Here is a 26,649-nt window from a genome sequence, read left to right on the forward strand (position 1 = left end):
GCATCTACCTCAACAGGTGTAATATTGTACACCAGACATAGGCTTAGTCATTCTCTGGACTTGTAGAGGATAACAAGTCTGAATATCTATGATGTCAAAAAAGGAAGAAGTGTAGGTTTCTTTTAGTTTCAGTGTAAGAAGCAGGTCTCCATTAATGGCAAAATCAGGCAATTAACCATTAAAGTTAGTCATAAAGCGACAGTATGCTGTGTGGGCTGTTAGGATGCTACTTGTTTTTCCAGATTCTCCCAATGCTCTCAAAGTTTGGATCATTGATTTATGAACATTAATGTTTGTTATTTCATGCAAAACAAATTTTTGTAGATTCATCAATCCAAATATGTTATAGAATACCTATGCAAGAGCTTAGGGTGACTTAAATTGCTAGTTTGGTGACCCTGTGACATAGCACAGGAGATGATGTACTAACTTTTATTGTACATAATTTCTGCCATCATCACTATCACATTTTACTGTAAGCTTATTCAGGTTTTCTATGTTTTGTTCCCTATATGCAAGTCTTTCATTGCAAGTGACTAAACTGTTATCGGCAGCCAAATGCCGCTTTGTGTGTACAGCATTTGTACATGCCTGGTATCAGCAAGGCGTAGAATATACTGTAAAACAGGATATATTCGCGGCATGAAAATTTCGCGAATTGGAGCCGATGGCCTTTCTCGCAGCGTGAAATTTTCGCATCTTACTGCTGGCATCCAGTGCATATTGTGTAGGCAAGAACTTTCACATGCATTTTAATTTTGTGAATGTTGCCACTCGCGAAATTTGTGAAATTAAAATGCCTGCGAACATCCCTCGTTTTACAGTACACGCTTTGCTAGGTGGTCATGCTGTCTGTCCCTTGATTCACTCTTCCATTTTTTAAAGCGTTAAGACTGCCATAGCCCAATAATGTAATGCTGCCTGCTGATGTTGGCTAAAGGCCGCGGTGCAGACAGCAAACAGGTGCAATGTGTAGGCAGTAAAGTGCGAGTGTCAGACTGTTTCTTGAGTGGTACAAGTACTTGAGGAAAGATTATGCAATATCTCATTTGACATGATATGAGGGGCCTTCCTGTGGCTTTCCAACCTACTGTACTCATCATATGAGCCAAATCTTGAGTAAGCATGTCTAGATCGTCTGTGGAGATGCAGCATGAATGTTTGTGTAGGAATAGTAGCGCTGTGTGTTCACCATGCCTCCGTGTTGTGTGTCACAAATTGCTTGCTTTACTACACTGCACCAGGCTTCGGTCTATATTGTAGCTCTATTTATAAATGGCGCATGTCCATATCCTATGACAGTGGCTCTTCTGTGTCAACTTGCCATGCCATCCCTGTTTAATTGTGTAGAAGGGGCGCAGGTGTTGTGATCTGTTAGAACTCTTCCTCATATTAGGTCCTATGGGTCTGCTTGCAGTGCTGTTGTGGTGTTCAATATACAACATTGTACCTTTCAAGCATCGACTGTTGTGTGTGCATTGATCAGGGAAATGTACCTGCTTGCATTGCTACACTGCATGTGCATCTGTTGTCCCTGCCAGTACATACAATCACGTAGCTTTTTCCCCTGTAATAGGAAGTTATGGAGTTTTAAAATCATGTTGAGATAGTTGTGAATAGAGAAATATGCATAATGTTCTGTGTGAATTATTGCTTAAGGATTATTCCCACTTTATTTGATGTGCATACAATAATTTTACAGAGGAGTATTACTATTACATGTACACTTATTTAGACTGCAAGTTCATTGCACTATGATGGTGGCAAGTATAGAGTATCAATTTCCTGATGTGGAGGCCTTCTTTACTGGTAATTAGCTAAAACTGTCTCATTCACCAAAGTCACACAGTAAAGCACTATCCTTGTTAAGGATGTAATTTTGTTTATTCAGTTTGTTTAGTAGCTGTATCACAATATGCCTATCTAGGCAGTCACAAAGTATCTACCCTTTATCACACACAGATCTCATTTTCTTTTTGGAGGAAATTTGACTAAAGGGCTCTTTAATTTGTCACAATAATGTATTGATATAGTTCAGTCATTTCCTCATGACCATCTTGCACATGTAGAGAAATGATGGCAAATAAAACATTTAACATGCATTTTACTTCCCGTTGTAGACTCTTTCATAATTCAAATTCATATTCCTACATAGGGATTGATATTCAAATGCTTTGGAACATATCTGTTAACGTATTTGCCATAATTTTGAATATGGAAATGGCTGCTTATAAACAAGAGACTACTTTGTAGTACCCTATTATCAGATTATTAGGTTGACATAAAGGTACATTCGCGTAGGAACTGTTTCATTTAAATTGAAGAGTATAAAGTGTTTGGTGTTTTAGATTTTGCAGAGAACATTCTGCCTGTGTTTATATCATTTTGAAGAGTGAAAGAGTTAAATGCGATATTAGATGGAACGGCAATTCCTCAGTGGCAAGATTCATATCAAATGGTCAGAATTCCCAGCTTCTATGATTTGTTAATGCTTACAGTTACAACTCTAGATCAACCACAACACTTTCAGCTTTACCAACACGTAATAACCACGTATGTGCTTCTTGCTAGTGTAACGTCGTTGCGCTTATGTGCACTTGTTCTCTGCCCCCCTAGTCAGTGTAAACCGAGGAATGAGACAGTCGCTATTGTTTTTTAGGCTCACGCATGCATGACTGAGGAACTGGTACAAATGCTGATTAGTCCACAGTGCCAGTCGTTTAATACTGCTGTACTCTGATACCCACCATCCCAAACATGTATGAATGAGTGCTGTTCATGTGTATCTTGACAAAAGTCTGAGCTGTGTTTTTCATGCACCTCGATATTTTGTCTATTATTCCATTTAGGCCTTGTAGTATTGGATCAGGAATGGAAATCATGCCCAAACAACATGTTGATGTAGTCGGAGGGACAGCATCAGTAGACTACTGCGACACTTGAGGCCTGATATCTTTCAAATGTCATGCTAACCACGTTCCTGACACCTATCAATGACACTGTAGACCTAGTCTGCTGTCTCAGACCTCAAAGTGTTCATTTTACATAGTATGACTCATGTGTAATCTCCAATTTCATACAGCTCCTGATGTGCATGATGGAATGGTGTTTTGAAGATACTCATTGTCTCCAGCAGATGATCAGAACCCAGTTTAATTCAGCACCTTTGATTGTGACACAGGGTAATATAGGAATATTTTCGTCCTTTTGAGATTTGAGATCTCAGCTGTTTATTACCAGGAATCATAAAATGTACAACTACTGATTGAAAACATAGACTAATTGCCCTGAGCAAGCAGGAGAAAAATTGTCAGAATGGTTATATGGGCCTCCTTCAAATATGAGATGACAATTTTCCTGGTCTTTTTGCTTTCTCTTCCCACTGTTTTGAGAAGTTACTTTAATGCATTGTCAGGCTGTATAACCTGGCAGTTGCAGAATTCACTAAAAAACACAGTATTTCTCTCTTGAGAATTATTGAAATAGTAGGATCAGTGACAATTTGAGTTCAGTGGGAAAAGCAGAAGATATGACTGTTTGAAATACATTTGTTCATCTGTTCTTTTGGCACCTTTTAAGAGCCTTTGAACAGTGTTGCCTGAAGGGTAATAGTGGTAATTTGTTCAGAGAAGAACCGTAGATATCACTTAAAGTTCTTTTTATGATGTGGACCTTTTCTGCCTCAGTGTAACAGAATTTCCTTGTGCTACAAAATTCTCAGCCAGATTATGGGAATATTGTTACTCCATGATAACAAATTTGAGGAGCATTCCATATGAGAGAAGATCACGTTACTAACATGTAATCATTAGATGCACATGACTATTTTTGATGACTTATTCATTCATGTATTCCAAACTTTGCCTTTAAGGTATCCTGTTTTAAAAGATTTGAAAAACTACTAAGGAGAACATTTTAAGACAGCTCATTCCAAAAATGACGGTTTAGGTAGACCATGTCTATAGAGTTGGAGAGTCCTCTACATACAAGTTATTGAAGGGTGTGGAAAGCCAAAATGATTGTCATTGTACTTTATTGTGTACAACCACCTACTCATCCCATTGGCGAGATCTCTCTTACCGTGTCTCCGGGTATACGTGCTAGATATGTGGATTTCATGTTGCAAAGAAAACAAGTGAATACCTCCCTGGGGGTAACAAGAAAAACACAACTCAACAACAGCATAAAAACCCGGAGGTTATTATCAAAGCTTTCAAACAATAACTAATGGGATACGCCCATGAACTAACAAAGCCGCCTGGCCAACCGTTATCCTCATATTCATGTTCGATAATGAACTAGGAATGATCTTGTTTAATATTTAAAGGATCCCACAAGTGAGTATCAGAGCTGTTGGCTTTGGTGGTAAGATTGTGACACCTGTAGTGACTGCTATTCCATCTTCCGATATCATTCAATGTGGAAACTAATTGATTTTTCACCCCACTAACCTAGAATATTAGAAGTAGCAGTCAAAGTGACAGTTTTATGGAAGGGCTATGAGCATGTGAGTTAGTTGTGATGGTTGGACTTTGTGGGACTTTGCTTTCCCTTTACCTGCTAGCCAGTACAGATGAAAAACAAACAAACATGGATAAGCTTGAAGTTGAAACCACAATAGATACACACTAGCTCAGGCATTGCAGCAAGAGAAAGTGGATGATATCGACATGATAATGCAAAGAACTAAGACGTATTTCAGACGTAGTTCTATAAAGTACAGGTGGCAGCTACAAGCAAATGTATCAAAATTCTAGGCATGCCTTGTCCACAAAAGATCGTCTTAACAGCGACAGTGCTTGCCAGAGGCATGCCCTATCTAGCAACCACTGATGAATGCTAAGTGAATTCCTGCCTGAGAAACCAAACTTGATTGGAGGAGGCTGTAGGAGAAGAAATACCCATAAATTTTAATTCATTCCAAAAACTGTCTATTCTGCAAGTATGTTATGTTAATTTGGTTTCTTCGGTGGGTATTTAACAACAATGGTAATGACTTTGTGTTGTAAAGCCTGCTAACGCCTGGTGAGTCATGGCCAAAGAATCTCTTCCCTGGGTGCTCTCCTGTCTCCTGTGTTCGCTATCCTCATTTTCTCTCAGCTACCAGTGGCAGGCTAGTCTGACTATTCAGTCCTTGGTGTACATTGCCATTAACACCCACAAAGGATTGCTTTTAATGAAGTGCCCATTCTCATATCACCCTGCTTGTATGTCTTCAAAGCCATGTTGTAGCACCTTTGTGTATATTTTGAGATGGCTATATTTGCAATTTTATCTTTTTCTACTCGGTGAAGCTAGTGCATTTTGACAGTGTCTTTGGTAGAGACTATCTGTTGTAGTGGGATGTGCTGGAAATACACAGACATGAATTATGCTATAATTGATGGGCAGCAGTGTGGTTCACAAGCTGTAAGCAGAATGACTTTTTCTCTTTTCGTTTGTGGTATATGATGACCTTTTTGCAGCTGAATGAATATCTGGTAAGATAAAGACATATTTTTCAGCTATAATTGTCAACATGCCTTGCTATTTGGAATTTGTCACGCTATGTGGAAAGTGCATTATTGTTGAGATGTCACCTGATTTGTTTGTGTGGAATTGCACTGATGGATGACCTGTATGCTTACGGACAGGATGTGGTGTTACACTGACATGCTTTGCTTGATGAGTGAATAGTATTGTCCTTCCAATGCCGTCCGTTCTTGGTCTCTAATCTATGATGGGGGAAAAAGCTTCAGAGGATGATTTTGGTGTTGCACACATGCTAACAGGTTTCTTTGAAACATTGGAAGATTATCCGTGTTACACTTTTCAGATGAATGAAGGGCTGTATTCTGTATGTGTACTTAGGAGTTTCACAGTAACTGTAACTGAGCTGTCGTTGGTATTGTTATATTAGGAAGTTGTTCTTAACCCGTTGAAGACTAGTCCTTTAGAATACTCGGGCAGGTGTCTATGGGGAATGTGTGTTAAATAGCAAAATCAGCTAGTCCTCAATGGGTGAGATGATGGATACATTTCTTTGCCACTTAGATGTGAGAGTGAATGATTAATGCATGTGATACAATTCTGAAATTAAACCCTTCTTCAACCAGGAGGGTACAAATGGAGTACACACACACAATTTTGCATTAGTGGGACTAAAGAAAGTAATGTAATTTATGCAGGCTATCATACACACCTCACATATTTCGGCATCAAAATGACATAAGTTTGCTTAAAATCCTTGTCAGCCAGTGGATTTCATGATGCAGAGCAAACTAAATAATCATAGCATGAATTTGATATCAGACAAATGGAAATCAGAGGACATTTTCTGTGGTTGTAATTTGTAACCTCAAGCGTTGTATGTAGCTCATTATGACACCACACACTTTGTAACTTTGCTATACTTATGCATTTCATTAGAGGTATTACAGTGTACAATATATTTTCCACTTTTACCAATCCAAGTGTAATTGATCTAATGATAATGTTTTTTTTTTTTTTACCCTTGTCTGCAGATCTTGGAGCCGGAACTGATTTGAGTTGCCTTCCAGGGTGTAAGCTGCGCAAGCCTGCTCTTGTAATAACTCCTTGAATATTACCTTTGGTATTGGCATTTGTAATCTAGAGTGAGTATAGCATCCCTTTAATTGTCCCCGCCGAACGAGTTCGAGCAGGGGACTATGAAACGGGCTCCGTACGTGTGTGTGTCCGTGTGTGTGTCCGTCCGTGTGTCCGTGTGTCCGTGCGTCTGTGCGTCCGTGTGTGATCAAAATCTTCAATTTGCTACTTCTCTGTCATTTATGAGCCAATTTTGATTCTGTTTGCTTTATATGATAGCACTATGTGGGAGCTTTGAAACTTCTACACAGAATTTCAGTTGTGACCTTTGACCTTGACCTTTGACCTATATTGTACATTTTGCTACAAAATGCTACTCCTTCGCCATTTCTAACCCGATTTCGATTCCGTTTGCTTTATGTGATGGCACTAGTTGAGGGCTTCAAAACTTCTACACAGAATTTTGACCTTTGACTTCTTTGACCTTTGACCTTGATTTTTTGACCTGTATTGTACATTTTGCTACAAAATGCTACTCCTTCGCCATTTCTAACCCGATTTCGATTCTGTGTGCTTTATGTGATGGCACTAGGTGAGGGCTTCAAAACTTCTACACAGAATTTTGACCTTTGATTTCTTTGACCTTTGACCTTGATTTTTGACCTATATTGTACATTGGCTACAAAATGCTACTCCTTCGCCATTTCTAACCCGATTTCGATTCCGTTTGCTTTATGTGATGGCACTAGGTGAGGGCTTCAAAACTTCTACACAGAATTTTGACCTTTGATTTCTTTGACCTTTGACCTTGATTTTTGACCTATATTGTACATTGGCTACAAAATGCTACTCCTTCACCATTTCTAACCCGATTTCGATTCTGTTTGCTTTATGTGATGGCACTAGGTAAGGGCTTCAAAACTTCTACACAGAATTTTGACCTTTGACTTCTTTGACCTTTGACCTTGATTTTTGACCTGTATTGTACATTTTGCTACAAAATGCTACTCCTTTGCCATTTCTAACCCGATTTCGATTCCGTTTGCTTTATGTGATGGCACTAGGTGAGGGCTTCAAAACTTCTACACAGAATTTTGACCTTTGATTTCTTTGACCTTTGACCTTGATTTTTGACCTATATTGTAAAATGGCTACAAAATGCTACTCCTTCGCCATTTCTAACCCGATTTCGATTCCGTTTGCTTTATGTGATGGCAGCAGGTGAGGGCTTCAAAACTTTCTACACAGAATTTTGACCTTTGACTTCTTTGACCTTTGACCTTTTACCTTGATTTGTGACCTGTATTGTACATTTTGCTACAAAATGCTACTTCCGGCGGGGACATATATTACGCACAGCGTAATTTCTACTTTTCCTTGTTAACATTTGTAAAGAATGGCAGGTTTGTTTTAAAATGCGGTTAGCTCTGGGTGTGTTGATGGCTCGGACACTCCTCAAAATACCAGTTTGATACCAATCATGATGCCATATCACAAATGCATACGACATCTATGCGAAGATATTCTACTGTATTGATGATTTTATACCATAATTTTCAGTGGCAGTTTTTGTTATTTACTACGTGAAACACTGTAGTAATTTATCCAACTTTTAAAGTCCACATTCCATAAACACTCTTATTAATTGGATTGTATTTTGATAGCTATATTGGCAAACTAGAGAGTAATATATCACCGTAGCTCCATGTTCGTCATGGTAACAGTAGCTCTTGAAATGAGAGTGACCCTCTGGTAATCATCCAATTAGCCTGTTAGTAGTGACACAAGGTTTAGGTCTACCTAGATCTAGGGCAAGCTGAATCTTACATGTGCATTCTTGAGGTGGAAGACCACTTGTGTGTGGTACCCTTTCCATTTAGAGTGTATTATGATCGGATTATACATACTCTCATATGGAGACACATTAACCCGTTGAGGACGAGTCCTGAGTATACTCGGGCAGGTGTCTATGGAAAATGCATGTTGTAGGAAAATCAGCCCGTTCTCAACGGCACACCTAAAGGTTTAACTTTTCTGAAAGGGGGACAATCACTCCTTTGAAGGTGGTACAACCTGCTCCCATTGGAAAGAGCAAAAAAAGTGTGTTGTAGAGGCAGACCAGGCTTCAAGCTAGTCCCCTGATGTGTGCATCACGTGCAGACCTCCTAACCATTCTGAATTTGGAAGGTTTGCAGGAGTGAGATCCATCCTATAGATAATTATAATCATCGTTTGTTACCTGTCCATGGGCCAAGTGAACTGTATCAGCCTGAAAAAGTACATGCCCCCTGACCCATGAGGTGGTTTAAACCAGCTTTCTATTCCTTGACTGCTGCAAGTCACCTGTGATAAATGCATATGTGTGCTATCCGTGTCCAACTCCAAATCTGCTTTTCCTGCAGTCCTTGATATGATACTCTGTCAGATTGAGCAAACATGTCAACAATACTTCTTCCTCTACCTTTGGCAAAATAATTTTAAGAAATTTGCAAAAGCCTCCGAGTCTTCCCCCCCCCCCCCCAACCCGATTTTGCTGGCCATTCTACCAAGTGGACAGGACTCCTAAGGTGATGTAACAAGCCCAGCAATAATGCTGACCCATCCCATATATCCTTATTTCTATATATTAGGAGATATATCATATAGGCTAAGTATTTTGTTTATGTGTAGGTGTGTCAATGTAGGTGGGTTAATGGTGAGAAATTGTCAATCTGGAACATTCTTACTTTGTTCCCATATGATATTCTATCTATAAAAAGCTTTCTACTCAAAGGCGTGAAATTACTCATACTGCTACATAATTACTGTAATGAAGTGAAGGGCTTTCCTATTCATGTAGGATAGAAAGCGAGAGTTTTGTTTTTCTACTGCACTGAGTGATACAGGGGCAGGCAACATTTCCTTGACATGCCTGTGTTTTTGTGGACACACCAGGATGTGTGTAGATTGTGTAGGCTGAGTGACGATCCCTCGTATTAGAACTCTTGTAATGATAACTGAAGGGTGGGATAATCGTAAGTTATGCCTGTAGGTCAGGTACCCTGTAGACTCTCCCCCTATTCAGATGACAAGCCAGTTTATACCAAAAGTTGATAAAGAAACGATGTATAAAGAATCGTCGCATAGCCGACAGACCGTTCAGACGCTAATCTCGACCATTCTGGAAAATGTCATATGCCCAGTTTCCCACTGCACATCATGTTATAGTCATGAGAGGAATAGGGTCACCCTTCATGCTTGCTCACATTACGCTTCACCCAGTTATACCGTCCTATGGTCCCCATGCGTTCAGACGCATATGGACGTAATGGAATGCTGATTTGTTATTGAGTTCTAGTTCGAAATGATGCTCTGACTGTCATTTTGTTAGACGTCGTTTCGCTATACGCCGTTTCGCTATACATCATTTCGTTAGTCAGCGTTCAGACCTTGACTTCATCGTATAGCTACATATGTATACTGTTTTGGTATAGCTATGCCGTTTTAGTATACATTTTTTTTTTTTTTTCATCTGAACACCCTGTCTATCATGACCAAGCCCACAGAAAGGTAAAGACCTACTGCAGCATGAAACTGCCTGAATTACCTCAAGAAATCTAGACAGATTCATAGGAAGTGCAGGATATGCATTGGAAATTTGATGACCATGTAAGTGAAAGCGTTACATGCTTTGTGGTAAGTAATTTGAAACTCTGTTGTAAATCATCCCCAGATCTCATCGGGCAAACAGAAGTCTTGACAGGCTCTGATGCAAGAAAACAAAGAAAGTGAGGTGTGGTTGTGTAAACAAACATTTTGATAACAGTGTTGTAATAAGGGCAAAAATAGATTTGATGTCTTAAGCAAGACGTCATCTGCACTTGAGATGATAGTGAGAATATCTTCAGGACAAAGCTTACATACAGCAGCAGTTATTCGTTGTCGATCATCTGACAGAATTGTACTTTTATGTTGATCCCATAGCAAAAAAAGTATGTTACATATCACACTTCACGTGTATGTGGAATGCTGGTCTGGGCTCTGGTCATTAGGGCATCATGTTTACATTAGTCCCACCCTATCAACTCTCCGTCATGCTTCTCATGGCATCTGATCACACAGTTGCAAGTGTGATGTTTCAACAGAATTTTCCAAAATCTTTTTGTCACCTGGTCAATGTAGACTTCAAACCTTGAAACTCATTAATCAGAGATGACTGATTTGATGACACTGGTCAATTTTTTAACCCGTCGGAGAACACCACTTACTGGCCATTGCTTCATACTTCAAACGGAACCCTAGCTTTTGTCAGTCCGTCAGCTTGTTGGACTGGATAATTGTGGGTGCTGTACATGCATGAACATGTTATTGTCGCTATTTTTTTGTCTTGAGACATGGACATCACTTTTCTGTCGTCATTGTTGGCGTTTGTGTCGTCGTCAACAATTTGGTGTATTCTCTATAACTTTCCAAAGATATGAGCCATGACCACCAAACTCACACCGCAGGTATATAACCTAAAAATGCCAGGGAGTAATTGCCCTAGACCCCATAGGCAGTCTAAAATTGAAGCGCCATGTATTTAGATATTAAACACTCGAGTAAACCACAAATGAGGATTACATAATGATCTTTGTTGTAAAATCACAAGTACTCTGTTCTAAATTAGTATTACTGAGGTATAACATACAATTTATTTATTCCTGCGTCATTCCGGTAGAAGAGGGGGGGGGGGGGTGTGGTCATGGTAATATATCCTCTGACTGGTTTTCATTCTACATCTGTCTTGTGCAACCATAAACTTGCATCTGACATGTTTTTCCTCTCTTATGGTTTCTGCTGGAACTGTGTCCTGGAAAAATGTGGTCAAGGGTGGGAGAGAAGAAGCTTGAAGTCAACCAATGTCCAATCTGAACTACCAGGTTCTGTTATGGTTGCCCATAAAAAGGATGAACTTGGATTGTGTACACGTTTGGAAGAAAACTAAATATACACTGTGCGTGATGCAATTTGATTTCCATAAAGTCATAAATCACAGAGGTGCGATAAAACTGCAATGTATAGCTTGAATTTCTATAGTAAAGGTGGGTATTACAAAATTGTAACTTAAAATCTAGATATCAAAATAGTATGAAAAAGTATTTTGTATGCTCTGTTGCATATAAAATTCTCAGTATTAAGGGTGGTCCAGGTCTCATATGTATCAAATAATCTAAGTTTGTAACCTTCGTCTCTGACCTCTGTTCGTGAGACAAGTCACAAAATGCAAATGAAGTACATGCATTTTATTGTCAGTGTGGTGGGAAACCTGTGGACTGATCAAGCATCCAATGTAGTCCCATTCTCCATAGGCTGAAGTTCTTTTGGAGCTATGACTTTTTTTAATGCAGTAGGAGATTGACATTTACACTAATCAGTTGCCATTTCCACTTGTCAGAAACCTGATGTTTGTTAGTACTTTATTGCAGAAAAATAGCAGAAAAAAAAGTGTTTGTGATAGATTAAAGAATATGATGCAAACTTACATTGAGGTTGTATTGTAATTGTGTACGAAGCTATACATGAATAAAATGTAACAGCTGATGGGCATTCACACCCTATTCCTGATTCACAAATTTTGTCATGTTTGTATTCTGGTTCATCCTTTTTGGCCCCTTATCTCCAATCAAAAGGGATCTAAGTTTTCAGTGACAAAGCATGATAATTCAAATCATAAAAAAAGCCTCTTGTGATTTGCTGACTGCATGTCACAAAATTTAGAGCTGCACAAAAATTCTTTCCAAAGGCTAGCATGTGTTATGTGGATCAACAGTTTGTATTCATAAACTCCAACTCAGGGTCAGTGGTGTAACATTGGAAGTTAGTGTATTTTCACACTTCTGTACATCTACACATCTATGGGTACCTGAGGAAGTATGCACTCTTCATTCAGACAAAATTGTCATTTTTCTGCATGTTAAGATCAAGTATGATGAAATGTTTATATTAGCTACATGTGCATATATCTATGGTTGAGTTTTTTGCCATCTACAGGCTATTACTGACAGTACAAAATGTATGTCACAATCAGTGTACTCCTGTGTTGAACAGTCTGAACCCATGCATGATACCACTGTATGAGAGAATGAAAGCTTGCAAAATGAAACCATAGCTTGATGCAGATTGAACAACAACTGTGCATATCAGCGTACACAGCGAACCTTGATGTTGTGCAGTGGATCACATTGTGAAGGAAATACCAAACTGAGCTTGTCAAAAAAAGTTGACGTTTGTTTACTGGCAGATACAAACTGATAGCAGCTTTGTTCATACATGTTATCTAGACCATTGGAGCATGAATACCACTCTCTGGAAATAATCCTTCCTATTCTATACAAAGCGCTTTGTGTCAGTTCTATTTTGACACTGCTGCCCTTCAGTAAATATGGAAAATAGCTGGTACAGTAGACCCCCTACACCCTCTGTTCAAGATTTGTTAGATATATTGTAAATGACTGCAATTATGAAAAGTTGGAAGTAATGCCCCAAGGTAGAATATTCAGTCGGTCACAAATGGAGCACACAAAATAACATATTTGTTACTGTTCTGGGCAACATTGTATGTTCCTTAGGCCCTATATCATATGCATAATGCCACAAAAAGAAAGCATTTTCTTGCTTTTCAGTGTATGAATTGTCGAAGCGTACAATTGCAGTGAAATATCTTTGGTACAACCCTGAATGCTTACTGGCCTGTGACAACCAGAATTACATGTCAGGCAAGTATAATTGGTATGAAGTCATTTGCCCTCCTGGGCAATCCCTGGTTGATGGTACCACAAAAAAGGATATCCAAATGAATTCTTCTGAATACTTATAAATACAGAGCTTTCATCTGTGTTGTGCGATCATATATAATGGCTTGATATTCATCAAATTAGAGTGTTCAGTAGAGCCTTGTACGTAGTCCCTTTATCATGTCAGATGAACCTGTTCCATAGAAGTCTTGAAAGAGACTACTTGCCTCTCTCTGCCACTGAAACTGATGAACTGCAAAATCCTCTCTGACTCTGTGATTTTCTCCCCTTTAAAGGGACGCAGTCCTCACGAAATTAAAAAAAAATATGTTGTTGTTGGTACCTCCAATGAACTACTTTCATCAAAAACAAACTTTCAAATCACTAAATAAGCTCGTACATTTCGGTTAAAAAAGTGTGACTCTGCAAATGAGCAAGTCTTGGAGGAGAGTCATACGTCATCGATGCACAACTCTTTCCAGCGGTGTTCTGCTCGTCATCCCTAGTTATTTATAAATACATGTTTACTATTTATTTTTATATTAATTGTATATATAAATAAGCTTGAAATATTTTGTTTGAAATAATAAAACCACATGTTGTCACATTTTATGAAAAAATCAAATATGATCATTTTGAACACTTAAATTGGTTTTCTGAGGCACGGCTGTCAACTTGAGAGTAGGGCATCAATGACGTTGCACCTTTTGGCAGGCTCTTACACGATCGCTTGCAGGAATTATTTTTTAAAAATCGCGTACGGAGACAATTTTTGATGTCCACGCGTATAAATTGGTGAAAGGTTATATTTTTTACTCTTCTTAATTATCAGTACAGTGAAAATCTCAGGACTGCTTCCCTTTAACTGAAATTTGTCAGACAGGCACGGTTGAATGGAACATATTAATCACATGCTAGTACACAGAGAAGATCTTGTATTCATTGCGTCTGTAGCTTGGTAGAGGGTGCACTATGAGGAAAAGGCATTGGAGAATTAGTTACGTCTTTATATACTTTGCACATGAGACACGAATTAGAATATGTTTTCTTCATGTCAGTACAACCACTCTATTGTTTCAAACTGGATGTGTTGGTGAGGAAGGGCATGTTGTCGTCTGTTAGCGTACATCCCATAAATATGCAAAAATAAGGCGATAAATTACCAGTGTTGAGAGGAGATTCCACAAATGTTTGAGCAGTGATTAAGCCCTTATAATATCAAGTCTATTCAGTAACGTCTTCCATGTAGTTAATGTTGAAGATACTGAAAGAACTTGTAATCCTTCAGCAGCTCACGACGCAATCTCATATGACCATTGCTTGTTTATACCATAAAAAATTCTCATACAAATATAACAAGGGGGGGGGGGGGGCTGAGAGGTCAAATCCCAATTAAGCAGCATACTACTACATGAAGTCCATGTATCTATATGAAATCTTTATAGGATTAAGATTAATATGCAGTAATGAGAAGAAGCAGAATGAAAAAGATCTTCTTCAAATTTCCCTCTCCTTGCTATTTACCTACCTAGATTTGCTACAACATGCATTTCCCATAGACGCTTGCCCGAGTATACTTGGGACTCGTATTCGTAAGGGAAGGGATATTTATTCTCACTAGCGTTCTACCGCAGGAGGACGCATGGAACGCTCGAGGACGATTTTACGCGTATATAGGCGCATCTGACATGATGTGCGCGCTGGTGATTTTTTTCTGTAAGAGAGAGATCGTCCTACCGCGGTAGGACGACTGGCGTCCCTCCGCGTTCTACCGCCACATTTGGTCACGTCTCATGCTTTGTGTGTACGTGTGTGTGTGTGGGGGGAGCCCGGTTGGGTCGTACGCCGTGTGATCCCAATCAACAGAAGTGAGAATTCGAGCAGCAACGCAACCAACGAGAGCCAGAAGCTGGGTGTACTACGATGCGTATGGCCATTTTTAAAGACTAGAATTACACGGCTTGAAATCGTTTGTGGCCGTATGGATGCCAGTTTAATCACAAATGAGGTGGAAAAATATCGTCGCGCAACCTTCAAGCTGAGACACTATTCTATTGGGATCACTCAAAAAATAAAGTGTAGGCCCTAATTTACATCCAAGGATGAAGTGATTATGATTAGGTCTAGGCTAGTTAGTACCGGTACCTGAATCCTGATTTCACGACAGTGAAATGAGCTATATAATGTGACATGACAATTCGCGAGTCTTGTGTTGATATAAATGAACGAAATCACTGAAAAAATATCTACACGTGACTCATATTCTTTGTCAGGCAATCGAATAGCGAGAGTGCAACGTTTGACATGTTAAAATGCCAATGGGAAAAATGAGCTTCAAATATCGAAGCTCCTTTGTTAAGAAAAAACAAACCCCGACAAAACAAAACACAAGTCACAAAAAGGACATCGTGAAGCTGCATTTTGACAACTCTTATGATTATTTACATAGAATACGGCATGTGCCACGGTCACACACCTTGCTTAGACTCGCCTTTTTAGACGTAAATTTTGGTGGATGAATTTCACTTCTGATGAGCGAATGTAATATCATGTCTTTCTTGTAGTTTGTAGATTGTATTTTGTACATTGTTATTACAGCTTGATCGTCACATTGACATTATTTTACCGACACGGCAGTTCTTTTCACTGTCGGGATACTGTTTTACGGAAATTAGTTCTTTAAATGGTACATACACCTACAGAATATTTACCACGCCTCGACGGGCAACTCATTCCGTGTGTAAGGACGCCCAAGGTTGTATTAAACGATGTGCAATTTCGTTCCTGATCTCCCTATCATTACAGGAGTATAGGCTGCTGCTAAAATACCGTTGCAATCCCAAGAAAACCGCTGGATTTTACGTTAAATTGGTTGGGCTTTTAGGGGAGATTGCCTGTACATACCACTTTGAAAGACAGGAAAGCAAATTCTTCTCAAATCAGTAGTAACCTGTGATATATTCCCAACAATTCCATTTCAAACACGCTGTTGTTTTCCCGGCCTGCAGCTGCAGGCTATTAACAGCACAATAACAATATGAAGAGAAACGCGTACACTAGTACTATAGTTGAATGATTGAGAACAACAGTTACTGTAATTAAGTCAGTCTGCAAGAGAATCTGTGAACAGTCTACTGAGTATTGCCGAAGAAGAGGTGCGCAATAACCACGTGCTGTCATTCAACATGTGCGTGCCTGGGAAGAACGCAACTTTCATGTTCAGCTCCCACGCACGGTGTCATGTAAGATGTTCTTTGAGTGGTGGGAGACCGACGTGCAATCAACACGTTACGACGCGAAATGTACAGTTGTTTTCTTCTCTATTTTTTTTTTTTGAGAAGTACAGCGGTGTTTTCAAACACACTATGTTATGTTAGGTTGGTTTTCGAGGGGTGGGGTGGTGGAGGGGGAGGCGTAGTACAAGACTTTGAGCAAGGAGATGCTACATCTTTCAGTTTTTTCTTGGGATGCGCAGATTGCTGTAATTATAATTATGGGATATTACACGATGAGAGTTGAATTAAAACACGCAAGTAAACGTATGCCCACATACACGCACTGACATAAACACAAAAACACGATATAGTTTTGACGACATGAAATATACTGGTGATCTGTAATTTTCTTAAAATTCAATGATAAAAAAAAAAGTCCTTCCATCTGCCACGTTTCCCTCTCTTCTACATCGCCATTAGGATCAATTTCAGGATCAAATTTGATCATTTCTTCCTCTGTTGTAATTGTCAAATACTATTACATGTACATGTATTGCTCTTTATGATAAACTAACTTACAACTTGGATGGAATTGCCGAATAACCAACCGTTTGACCTTTTTTATTTTCGGTTAAATTACGAATGCCATTACCAGCAAAGAATAAGGGAAAAAAACATTGACAGTAAAATAAAAGCGAAGAGCTGATTGTGCGTATGCAGTCTCTTCGGATAGAAGAAACTTGACCCCCCCCCCCCCCCCCACACACACACACACACACACACAACACACACTTGTGGGCATTTCCACAAAAACAATTGCCAGACTCCAGGTGCTGGACGAAAGAATGCGCGCACTTCTGGTAATAAACAGCGTATGACATAGCCTGGAAACATCGATCGAACAACGATCAGCTTGTAATTGGCAAAGATCATGATTGTAAGCAACACATCATGATTGTGTATAGCTTTTCTTTTGGCCCATACTAGACAACATCGAACAGTCGATTATATATGCTTGAATACCAGTATTTTAATGCTCACTGAACTATAAAAGGGATTGATTAATCACTCAATCAAAAATGGAATTACAGAAATATTACTAGTATGAAGGGTCTTGTATGCCGAGACAAATTCACTACGAGAATGTTATGCAGCCGCATGCTTATTGAGAGCTACATGTACCCGATTAGACAGTAAAATCATGACAATTTCATGCCCCTCAAAACTGCGTATCCCTATTCAAAGTTCGAAGGAACTTCACCTGTGAAAAAAAAAAAAAAAAATATATATATATATTATTATATATATACTGTAAATTTCCACTAAATTTTACTTAGATATTTTGGCTAGCAACTTTCGTTCGGGGTTTTTTCTTTTCTTCATTCTCATTTTTATTTCTTTGCTCGTAAAAGACTTCTTGATTTCTTCAACTAAGTCATGAGGGGCATTCGATCCATCGAACTTGCAATAACCTCATTCCTTTGAATTGAGTGAAACCATGTGTTTCGTACGGGTGCTGTTCGTTATTCCGAAGGTTCGTTATTCCGAAGGTTCGTTATTCCGAAGGTTCGTTAATCCGAAACACGCAAATTCCCTATACTTAGAGGCTCGTTAATCCGAAAATGAAAAAGGGTTCGTTAATCCAAACATTTGTGGCGTTATTCCGAAGATTCGTCAATCCAAAAATGAAATTCGGAGCAACGAACCTTCGGAATAACGAATCTTCGGACTAAAGAGCCTTCGGAATAACGAACCTTCGGAATAACGAGCTGTAATCGTTTCGTACTTCGGCACATCCACGCAAAGCGTGGCGTTTAGCGATCATGCATGTGGCAGACTTTCAGACTATAGTTAGGGGAAAAGAAACTGGAATAATATACTTCGGAAATGGTGATGTTTAAAGTTAAAGCTTGAAAACAATGCATGTCTATGTTTTATAGTAAACGATAATTAAAAATACCCAACAAAGTTTTGCATTCGCTCTCACAAAAGCTCGCTTGAGAAGATCAAAGTATCCCCCTCTCCTGAAAGGCAGTTGGAGTTTCCGCACCCCCCCCCCTTCCGAAGTATTTGGAGATCAGATATTGCGTCCTTGGTATAACATCAGATATTGCGTCCTTGATATAACATAAAGCAATCAATGAACGCTGAACATAGGAATCTTTATTCTTAGGGCAAAATACGAATTTTGGAGCTGCTGAGTATGTCCCTACTATTTCTGCTTACGAGCACATAATTCTGTGAGGAATTCAAAGTTGTATTTGATGAAAATTTGTTTTGAATTACGAACCTTCGGAACAACGAACATCATCCCATTTTGACTGGAAGGGACTGGCATTTGTTTTTACCGTTTGGAATTGCAGATCGGTGTGTAAAGAAAGAGTAAAATATGGCCACCACGTAGTATTTTGCGGAATTCTATCCGGACTCTTTGTGGAGTTTTCCGACAGTTCATTATTCCACAGGGAAAGGTTCGATAAAGGGATGGTACAGTTTTGTTTGAGATGGGACTAGATGTTTTTTTTCTTTTAGATGAGATCTCTAATGAAATAATAGAGAACACATAATTCTATGAAGAATTCAAAGTTTAGTGATGAAAATTGGTTTTTAAATGGCTGAGATATCAGGGAGGTGGAATAAAGCAGTTCAAGAAAAGTTATAGACCCACTTTGACGATCGTTTGTTTTACACTGTTTTTATATCAGCCATTTCAAAACAGATTTTGCTCAAATGAATGTTCAATTCTTCTTAGAATTGTATGTTCTTCAACATTTCATAAAGGTTGCTTGTGAGTATCTTGCTATGAAAAAAAAAAATCACCCAATATATTATACCACTCCTTTAATCGAATTAAGACAAACTTATACAGCAGTGAATAACCTGCGGCGAAGACGGGGGGGGGGGGGGGGGGGGGGGGTCATCGTTATAAAATTATGATGAGAAGGGGCTGATAAAGACAAGGGGAACACGCAGCCCATTATTTCAAAGAGGATGATCAGGATCAGCAGGCCCGTAGCGGGGGTGGTGTTAGGGTGCGTATACATTATACGCCACCCCCAAAAAATAAATACTGTAAATAAATAAATAAATATAAAATAAAAGTCTGGAAGGTCCACTTTTTCAAAAAATACCGTAAGACATATTCATAAGCCTCATCTGTATAGACTACTCCAATGTCCACTGTCTCGTTGGATGACCCCGACACCTGACCACTCGGTACCCCTCACCTAACCTTCGCACACAAGTGTGGAATAATGAAGTAACCTATATACAAGAAGCAGAATTTTTTTTTTCTTCATCATCACAGTTTCGTAAGAAGGGAGAGGAAGAGGAAAAAATGAAAATAACAATGATAAAAGCAATTCCACATATTCAGATTACGATTATATTCCAGTTCGTCTCTTGGTGTATATCGTGTATTCGTGTGTGAATTTACGCCTACCGATTGTAGTTCGTTATTCCGAAGGTCCGTTATTCCGAAGGTTCTTTAGTCCGAAGGTTCGTTATTCCGAAGGTTCGATAATCCGAAAAAGTGATAAGGTTTGTTATTCCGAAGGTTCATTAATCCGAAAATGAAGTAAGGTTCGTCAGCTTTAAACAGGTATGTGCGTGATTCTGTATAGGTGCGTGTTTTCATTTAATTTTCATTCCTTGATATCTCCATTTTTAAAACTTTTTGTAATGGAGTATACGCTGATGAAAACATTATCAAGTCGCGACTCGACCACTCACCTATCATCTTAACCCATCTCCGCACACACGTACTCTCTAAAAAAATCGAGTGAAAATATTCACTCTTAAAGGAGTGAATACAAAAAGAGTGAATTTAGTGTGAAATTGGAGTGAATTTTGAATGCAAAGTTCATTTTCACTCATTTTGGAGTGACCTCAGGGATCACTCGAAGAATTTGGAGTGATCCCTGAGGTCACTCTAAAACGAGTGAAAATGAACATTTTCACTCAAAATTCACTCGAAATTCACTCGAAATTCACTCTTTTTTGTATTCACTCCTTTAAGGGTGAATATTTTCACTCGATTTTTTTTTAGAGAGATTCAAAGAAGCAGATATTTTTTCTTTCATCACAATAATGTCAGGAGTAGATATAAAATTCATCAATTCCACAAATAGAGATTACGATTGTATTCCAGTTTGTGAATCGTGTGTTCTTGTGTTTGTAATTATGTGTTTACATGCACCTCAACATAACACCATTTTTTCAACATATGTATACATATGGTTACAATTCGTTATTCCGAAGGTTCGTTCTTCCGAAGGTTCATTAATCCGAAAATGAAATAAGGTTCGTTATTCCGAAGGTTCGTTAATCCGAAAATGAAATAAAAGCTCGTTATTCCGAAGGTTCGTTACGGACCCTATTTCATTTTCGGATCAACGGACCTTCTGAATAACGAACCCTATTTCATTTTTGGATTACCGAACCTTCGAAATCACGCCACAAAATGTTCGGATTAACGAACCTTCGGAATAACGAACAGTACCCTTTTATATATGAACTAACGAACCATCACAAAATCGAACCTTCATTTCGGATTGGCAAACCTTCGGAGAATTTAATAGGCCATATCATTCATCATTTCGGATTCACGAACCTTTGGAATAAAGCACTTTCAGAGCAACACGCTCTAAAACCACCCTTTTTATTCGGGCATTGGGAGAAAGTTCAGAAAAGAATAATCTTTGAGGTATAAGAAATCAGTTTCATTCTTATTCGACACTATCGATGATTTCTAGGCGTGGTGTTCAATTTCCGACAAAAAAAAAAAAAAAAAAAAAGAAGAAGGAGGTTCGTTATGCCGATGGTTCGTTATTGCAAATCCGATACACGCAGATTCCCTCTGCCGACTATATAGAAGTTTGTCAATCCGAAAATAATCGACAAGGTTCGTTTATCCCATTGCACTTGTGGCATTATTCCGAAGGTTCGTTTCTCTGGAAATGAAATAAGATTCGTTGATCAGAGAATGAATCACGTCGTACGAAACTTTTTCTGATAAACGAACTTGCAGTATACCGAATCAATTTTCGTTATCAAATGAACGAACCTTCGATCCTTTCTTCCTCATTTTTTTATATATTTATTTCTTTTTTATTATCGAACCTTCTGGTTATTAGGGATAATCAAGAAAAGACAAAATCCTTGAGGCAAGATAAGTTAACATACATGGTTCGACATAGTTTACTTTTTATCGAGGAGTATTCATATGGCAGTGAGTGATATCTTACAAGGAGGTATGGAAAACGTGGAGATATAATCGTAACAAATAAGTATAGTATCTTTTGGTTTAGAATGGTTGATTTTTTTCAGGCACGGTATACATTATTCCGTTGAAAGGAAATTCTGATGTTTCGTTATTTCGGGTGCATGTACGTCACGATACCGACACCCACGAGTCATATTTACATAATATACAGTCCAGGAGTCATACACCTCACGAGTCATACAGCCCTGAGTTCGACATAATATAGATGATGTCCACTGGCGGGGAGGGAAAATACCGAATGTTCCATCCGAAGGGTTTGGAATGCTATTGAGGGAGCTAGGTTATAAGTCCCGAGACGAAGTCGAGGAACTTACAGCCTCCCGAAATAGTGTTTCAAACCCTGATGGTGGAATGTTTGGTACATGTTCCCGACAACGAAAGTCATTATCTGTTAGATTAGGCCTATATGGGTTAAATTATCACACTTTCGTACGCATTACAATTATCGGTCATCTGCTTTAATTTTCACATTGTACGGAATAGGCAAATTTATATCCTATCGATTGCGTGAAAAATATGATCGTACAATCGTTTGGTATCGTTTGTCATTTCTTACGTGAAAATGTTTTCCCATGGGAGAGCATTACAAAAATGTTCTGCCCATGGGCGAACATAACCAATGTGCCTCCATCACGTGACTGTGTTTAGCCAATCAATCAAAACCGGTATTTGAATAACCCATTTAACGTGAGCAAAAAAGGCCTAACGAGACCGACACATTAAATCCCGTGTTGTATATCCATCGAACTCGTGGACTGTTCTTATTTATGTCGAACTCGTGAGCCGTTTTTACCGAGTGTCGAACTCATGAACTTCATTTGCCCAGCGTCGAACTCGTGGGCTCTATGACTCGTGACCTGTATGACTCATGGACCTGTTTTCAATGTCGAACTCGTGGGCTGTATGAGTCGTGGGTGTCGGTCTCGTAGGATGACCCCGTTATTTCGAATCTGAAACACGCAAAATCTCCAGATGTTTGTTAAAGAAAATATAAGGATTCGTTAATACGAATATTACTGTGGCATTATCCCCAGGGTTTGTAAATCTGAGAAAAAGTTTGTTAATCTTAGAACGAACTCTCATGTATAGGTCTGTGTGGTACGAAACTTATGGCCTATTAGTTTCGGGATTGCGGAATCTTCAGAATTACACATTGTGTTTCGCTTTCGAATCAACAAACCTTCAAAATTACTTAACTTTTCTTCTTCTTTTTCCATATTTTGTTAAGCGAACCTTCGGAAAACCGAAACTTTTTTTTCTCTCTTTCATTTTTTTTCTTTATTAAAAAAACAAAACAAAAACAAAAACAAAAAACTTCGGATTGTGAACTGTGAGAAACGAACAGTTACTGTTGTTTTTTCCCTGATCAGTGGTGATAATTGAGGTAAGATATAATTCAGTAGAAAAGAAAATAAGGCACACAAAAAAACAAGTTACTAGTATTTGAATCCTGACATCAATTAATGTTTTTTTTTTTTCTTTTTACCGATAAATGAAAGATCAGACAGATAAGAAATGAGAGGAAAAAGAAAAAATAGCCTGTGATAACGAATCGTATTAAATGTTTGACATCCTTGGTCTTCGCCCTCGGTCTTCGATTTGCTTTCCTTACCTGTCCATCCCGGGTCCCCCAGGCCCCAGACTGCTTATAACCTCCAGGAATGCACCAGTGCGCGCGGTTTCCTTTGTTGAATGCTCTCTATTCTACCGCCCCACCCTTCCCCCAAGTCTGGCACCTTGCCATCGTGGGATTTTTCATGTTTTCCTTCTTGGTCAAGTTGGTGTTCACAACTTTGTCTACGTGACTGCGTTCTGTTTTGTTTCTCCGAATTCGCTGCGTGCTCTACAGACACGTGGTGCACAAACAGTTACTGTATGGCTGTTTACGAGGGGGGTCACCTATACTCACCTGCAAACAGCTTACGGCGAGCAGAAAACGCCAGTTCTCTGCTGGTGGTTACTTTTACTGCCAAAATATTGGGCTTTGTCACTACGGAATACTATTCACACACAAATTGCATTGGAATATTCAAGTACATTGTATAACTACTCGTACTTCCGATCATAGCGATCTCTCGAGTGTTCGTGTTTCATCGAAAAGTAAGTGTTAGAAAGTTGTTGAAACTGCGTAGCAGCGCTAGACAGTCGTTAGTTTAGGGCTTCCGTATGCTCGATTTTTATGGGTTTATTGATATTGGAGCTCAGGGAAAATGTGGGGGAAAAGGATGACTTCAAAATAATTTGCTTGCCCGATTCGGTCAAGCATTTTTTTTTCCTTGTTCCAAAACGCTTGCCCAACTTTACTACTAGCTTGTTAGTATGAGAAAGTGTGTGATAGATTGCTTCACATGTCATAATCGTACTGTACAAACTCAAAGAAAAAAAATTACTCGCAATTTTCCTGAAAGTGAGATCGAACAAAAACTTTAAAAAGATAAAATTAGATTAAAAAATGTCATGATCGTGCTGGAGAGAGCCCAAAGAATTTGCTAGATTGTATATTTGTAGTCGGACAAATCACACGCAGTTTTGCTGAGCATGATTTCGAAAGAATTTGACAAAACTTTGTCATGATCGTGCTGTGACAGAGCTCAAAGAATTCGTAAAGTGCAAACAAGTCAAACGCAGTTTTGCTTATGTTGAGATCGAAAGAAAGTGTATAATGTTTATTAATACGATCGTGAGAACTCAAAAATTGAAACGCACCGTTACTATTAAACCCCGCGTGAAACACACGAGCCGTTCAAATACACTACAACATGATACATGTAACGAGTGTATCGTGCATGCATCAAACGTTAGAAAGGTTGTGCCACAGAGATGATCCGATCGACGGGGAAAGGGTGTGCGTGCACCACTTCAGTATCTGCCCGTAGTTGCGTGCACACGAAGAATGAATCATGCCCGTCCTACCGCGGCAGGACGATCAGCGTCCTACCGCGTTCCTCCGCACGATTTTTTTTCCCCTGCCGCTGCGCATAGAAAAAAACGTTCAGCGCGTATTACGCGTTCGGCAAATCGTCCTACCGCAAATTTGCGGGATCCCGCGGTAGAACGCTAGTGAGAATAAATATCCCTTCCCTAAGAAAGTAAGCAGAGAGAGATAATAGCATGTCTGTGTGAATCCACGTCAAAGTGCTACCATGAAATCTCTTCAGTGTATGACACACGTGTAGGCTTCCGCACTAGGCTCATATTTATTTAGTGTTAATCCAAAGTTGTGGTGCGATCGTTTGCTACTGCTGCCTTCACACCCCAGACCGGGCCAAGAGCGAGAGGGAGTGTGATTTCTTGATCCGTACACCGATCAGTCATTCCATTTTAATCGCTATTGAGCCGAGACGTATGGAAACCACAACAAGACTATCACAACGAGTAAGCCTTTGCCACTTCCTGCACACTGGAGTCACTTACTGGTGACAGGCAAACCTCAGCAAATGTTTACTTTCACGACGTCTTTTAAAGTAGCAAGTAAGGATGCATTCCACACACATTTTTGTATACATTCATTTGTGCATGTGTATTTTGTTTTAAAGTAGTAGGCCTCGTTTGCTTAAAAAAAAAGAAAAAGAAAATGCTAGGTTATGATATCAGGAATGAAAGAAATAAAGAAAGGAATAATCTGTCTGGTTGTTGACCCATGAGTAGTGGGGGAAGTTGCTGGAGCAATTATAATCCTCCTTAGGTTTGTATGTTACAGTACAATCAGCAGATTAGCATATTTGGATTTCACTGCTTATCTCACATTGGAAAAAAGATGAGATGGAATTTTTCAGATTAATTCAATCTGCAGCAATCAGAAACAATATTAAAAAATTATCAGTTCGAGACAGAAATTGGAATATTAATCTTCTATTAAGATGTGTTGCCATTTCAACAGTTGATACATGGACAATGTATTTGTGTAAATCCATTTAGAGGCAACCAAAACAAACACTTGTATATGAACTTTGAATTGCTTAGGTGAAAGAGAATACTTTTCTCCAGCATATGAAACACCGACAATTAATAGTATAGATTATGATAAAAGGACGTACAGCACTAAATCACAGAAATGTAGTCCCTTGATCTAGATGAGAGAACTATGTTGATTGATATTTTAGTGTAGTTTCTTTAGTGCATCAAGGAACTTTTTCCCCCCTATATCGCATATGAAAAGACTCACAATTGGAAATTATACAGCTATGTTGATCTCTTGTAAAAAAGTACCTGTGTTTGGACAAAAATTTTTTATCTCTTGATCCTTGTTATACATTAGTCATTTCATCATTTAGAATGTCAGTGTATTGCAGGATAAAGAATATCTTTATAGTAGTGAATGCAGTAGTTCTATATTGAGTTCCAATCCGTTGTCTTCCCTAAACCCCAAGTGGTGTAAGCAGTGTAAAAACAGCCATCAACTTGTAATTGTAACATGCGCAACAGAAAAAGGAGTACACAGTGCTTTTGGACTGGCCTGGCTATTGGTTATCAGCGTGAGTGTGTAATACGTCATGAGATCAGGTGATGATGGGTTTGCATCTCTTCTAGGAGAAATTAGGAGAACAAATTTAGGGGAAAATGAGCCCTCCTGTAGATTTCTGCCCCTCTCTCATTTATCACTTCCCCCTGCTGTGTGTAATGAGACTGGGAGAGAAGATTGTGCCTTCCAAATGTGAAAGTTAATGTGCCGTTTACCGCGACATAATGAGGGATCCATGTCTATGCAGTTTCCACACTCATGGTCTAGGTGGGTTTACCTAGTCTTGTGTATTGCAGATCCCCTTCTGTCTGTAGTTTTTCAAGAGAAGACTACACTTTGTTGTTGTCGCTTATAAGAATGACTGTTAGTTCAGTGGAGATATATATA

The 26,649-nt window shown here is 39.0% G+C and overlaps 1 protein-coding gene across 1 annotated transcript in view; it reads left to right on the forward strand.

The window, feature by feature from the left end:
• Window positions 1-26,649, forward strand: part of LOC139717991 (mitogen-activated protein kinase kinase kinase 3-like) — a 117,545-nt gene that overhangs the window by 16,800 nt on the left and 74,096 nt on the right. The window contains exon 2 of the mRNA XM_071629480.1: window positions 6,504-6,614. The gene's annotated coding sequence lies outside the window, so the exon portion shown is untranslated. The remainder of the gene's footprint in view (window positions 1-6,503; window positions 6,615-26,649) is intronic.

Source organism: Diadema antillarum, unplaced genomic scaffold, assembly GCF_040938485.1.
Source record: "Diadema antillarum isolate AM-2024a unplaced genomic scaffold, OU_Dant_1.0 scf00000086, whole genome shotgun sequence".
In the NCBI taxonomy this organism is placed as follows: Eukaryota; Metazoa; Echinodermata; class Echinoidea; order Diadematoida; family Diadematidae; genus Diadema; species Diadema antillarum.